We start from the raw sequence: 3,905 nt of genomic DNA, 5'->3' as shown, positions 1-3,905 counted from the left end.
CTCGGAGATGGGATCGGAGAAGCTTGGTCGGAGGAGGAGGTTGCCAGAGTCGGTGGATCTGCAGAAGAGGAGGATCGGTGGTGGAACCGGTGGATCTGCAGAGAGAAGGTTGGAGGTTGCCGGAAAGAGAAGCTACCGGAGAAGGTGAAGGAGATGGCAGGTAGAGGAAGGCTAGAGAAGGAGATGGATCGGAGAGGAGGAAGAGGCGGAGGATGCGGCTGCCGACGAGGCCGGAGAAAATGATCGGCGGAGAAAAAAAACCCAAAAATCTCTTTCTCTCGCTCTCTCTCTGTAACGAAGAGGATGAACAGTGATTTTTTTTTTATTTTTCTTATTTTTTTTTATATATAAAGAGAAAGTGGTTGATAACGGCACTACCCCTACTTGATACGGCGCGCGAATTACTAGGCGCACCTCTCCCGCTTTGTCTTATTAGACAAAAGGCAAAACCTCGGCTATTTTTCAAAAGGACACCCCCCTGTGCGGATAATTTGCCCCCCTTCCAGACTTGCACTACGCTCACTACTTCGATCCGTTCACTGATCAAACGTGCTCGGATCTCGATGAAATTTTACGGAGACCTGAGGGGGACCCTAACCTGGCTTAGGGTGCAATTTGGGACCCTAACTCACTGGTTTGATGAGATTGCGCACAACTAATTGCGAACCCGGGTCCGGTCAAAAATGGGGTGTCTACAATAAGGCGAGTTAGTACAATTATCAAAACATGACACTGCGAATATCAGTAACCATATCTTATATATATATATATATATATATATATAGAAAGAGAGAGAGAGAGAGAGAGAGAGAGAGAGAAAACATTTCCTACACACTAGCTTAAAATACAGTGGGGGCCCACATTGTTTGGGTGATCCAAACCATTCATTTGAATGGTCCTCACATAGATAGGGTGTCCACAAAAAATCAGATCCATAGGATCATCCCAACCATTCAAACTATGGAGGCAAAAAATGGATTAATTTGTGAAGGTTTATACACGTCCATTTTACCTCCGCAAATCGTAAGGTTGAGATGATCCTATGGATCTGATTTTTTGTGGACACCCTATCTCTGTGAGGACCATTCAAATGAATGGTTTGGATCACCCAAACAATGTGGGCCCCACTGTATTTTAAGCTAGTGTGTAGGTAACTTACCTACACAAGTGTGTAGGAAATGTTTTCTCATATATATCAGGGGTGCTGCCACGTGTCAGCCTCTCCTCTATCCCGAAATTTTAAAAGAGTTTTTTGTTTTCAATTAAAGCTATTAAATCTCCTCATTACTGAAAATATCCCTTAAAATCAGCAATTAATATCTCTCTTAAAATCGCAAAAGAAGTATTCCATTCCCAAAACGTCATTTCCTTTCTCATTGATTCCCCCCCCCCCTTAAAATGCATCAGCTTCCACGACCTTTGAATTCCCTTTTAAATATACAAAAGATGACACTTAAATAGGAATTCATTTAGTTTCCTCAACCTTCTCTTTAGTATATTTACCAAAATTTTATTCATCATACCTCCGTGCTTCTCTCTCTCTCTCTCTCTCTCTCTCTCTCTCTCTCTCTCTCTCCAAGCGTATGGTGGGCTACCAGGCCTAGACACAGTAAAATGTCATGGAATCCTTCTCTTTTTTTAACATTCTAATTTCCTCTATCATTCTTATCCGCCAAACTGGAATAGTTTTTTTAGTATTTTAAAAATTATTCCAGTTTTAAATTGTAATTTCCTTCTCTTTTTAGTATGGTGGGCTAAGATGTCATGAATTGTTATTTTCCTAGGGGATTTTCCAACTATAGTTTTTCTGATTCTATGTATTTTTTGTTTCTTTTGTTAGGTTTTCCTTCTCTTAGCAGATGATGTCAGGGTGGAAGAATATAAGGAAGAGTTGAAGGATGTTATACTCTATCTAGCCATTCTCAGATCAGAAGAACAGAAAAAATAATGTGTGAGGGAGGTAGAAATCAAGTGACCATTTTTCTAGGATGTGTGTATTTTGTAAGGTTGAGAATAGCTATTGCAAAATTTTCAGGGTCTTCTTTTGTTGTATTGGATGTGGATCAATTAGGTCTTGGGCAATTTCATTATCCAAAATGAAGTGTTCTAATATTTCTGGGATTGATTAGGTCCTGGGCAATTTCATTACAACTAACTATTAAGAATATTTTGAATGTTTTGTGTACAACTGCGGCTACAAACCATTAGGGCAGTTCTTTCTTTTTTGGTCAATGTATTGCTTCTTTTGGGCTCTTTCCATTGTTAGTGTTCTGCGTCATTGGCTTCTTGGAAGGAAATTGAATATTCATGTTTATTTCTTTTTTAATTTTTTTTGAAGGCACCTGTCATACTTATTCTTAAATTAGAGTCCGCCGACTTCCTTGCTATATGCCAAGGAAACATATATTAGGAAGATTCCTATGGATGAGGAAACATATCAAGGGTCAAATCCCCATCTTCAACGCAACCATGAAAATAATATAGGATTTCGCTTATCTTCAGTTCACTGCAATGGATGTAGGAGTTGGTATATTCTCTTATGATCTCTTAGAATTACTTGATTCTTTTTAACTACTACTAACCCATACTATTTATTTTTAATTTTGTGCATCTACAGGTTTTTTCGGCCCAGGTGAGATTGTGATTACGCTTGCGACTTAAGTCTGTCCATGGGATATTTGCTGAAGTAACGCTTATGTAGTTCATTTTTTCATAGGTTCCACATGAAGAATTTTGGTGTTGAGCTTGCTATCTTCAGTTGATATTAGGGACGTCTACTTCTTATTCATCAATTATGAATGAAAGAACTTTCAATTGATATTCGTTGGCTTAAAAGTTCCAATGACAGGGCATGATGGTGCTTAGGTTTCAGATAAAGGAGTCACCTAAGGTTTTCATTGACAATGTGAAAATTAGCAAAATCTGAGAGATATCCCCTTTGCATTTCTTCTAATCTTTGCATATAGCAAGTCCAAAGACATAACTATGTAATACTGATGTCTACTCTGTATATTTACAAATATATCTTCATTATGAATGTTTCTTCTTTCTTTCGTTTTGTTTTTAAAAAAAATTATAGAGCATTTTTTCGGGCGCTCCGCGCATCGCACGGGTCTGCAACTAGTTTTAAATATAAAAGTTAAAACATGGCAGTGCAAATGTAACAGCTTTTACAGCTAATTAGAAAGATACTTAAAAAGCAATTTTTGTATGTAAATTAAGAAGAGCAAGGCCGTTATTGAAACAAGGGAGAAGCATGATATCATTTTCTTTCACAGGCTCTGTTTCTTTCAACGTAAAATTGGGCCTAAAATTTGTTTTATGTATTATGACCTTGCATTTAAGCAACCTTTTGCTTTGTTAACTAATCTTATATGTTTAGAAAGATCTTAGAAGGCAAGTTAGCTTTAATAACTCTTGCTAATTTTGTGCCTAAGTTTCCAAACGAATTTGGACTAAATTAGAAGTTCTATGGGGGCTTTTTTTTGTCCATTTAAAGTCTTTTCGTCCCTCTTGCCATCAACACAACAAGAGAGTTCATTAATAGAGAGAACTCATATTTGAGAGAGGTTTCCCATTTACCTAGAGTGTTAAGAGGTAAGAGAAGATTAATGGGCAATTTCAAGTCTCTCTTCTGCTCGGAAAAGGATCAAGCATCGTTGGATTATGTAGCACGGAGGAACGGCCATGGCGGGGCACGGTACACTTAACCCATCTCGTTTAAATACGGATTATTCTCTGTTTTTCATTGCCAAATATCCAAAGGGATCATAAAGTAATGTTTTAAATTAACATTATGTAGTAAAAATGAACATAAAACAAAATTTACGCCCTTTTTTACCTCAAAAGAAACGGATCAACGGAAAACTGGACGTAAAACTTGTTTTATGTTGTAAAAATGAACA

At 37.6% G+C, this 3,905-nt stretch overlaps 1 long non-coding RNA gene across 1 annotated transcript; it reads left to right on the top strand.

Annotated features, from left to right (window-relative positions):
• The first annotated feature begins 1,592 nt into the window (after positions 1-1,592).
• On the top strand, positions 1,593-2,931 carry LOC143860084 (uncharacterized). Its single transcript, XR_013239576.1, has 3 exons — positions 1,593-1,960; positions 2,339-2,527; positions 2,618-2,931. It is a non-coding gene; the product is annotated as an uncharacterized LOC143860084 (long non-coding RNA).
• Positions 2,932-3,905: the final 974 nt, after the last annotated feature.

Source organism: Tasmannia lanceolata, unplaced genomic scaffold (genome assembly GCF_043159265.1).
Source record: "Tasmannia lanceolata isolate RefF3 unplaced genomic scaffold, GAP_Taslan_0.1 ptg000037l, whole genome shotgun sequence".
Lineage (NCBI taxonomy): Eukaryota > Viridiplantae > Streptophyta > Magnoliopsida > Canellales > Winteraceae > Tasmannia > Tasmannia lanceolata.
The sequence above is the reverse complement of the archived record's forward strand: the minus strand, read 5'-3'. Positions and strand labels throughout refer to the sequence as shown.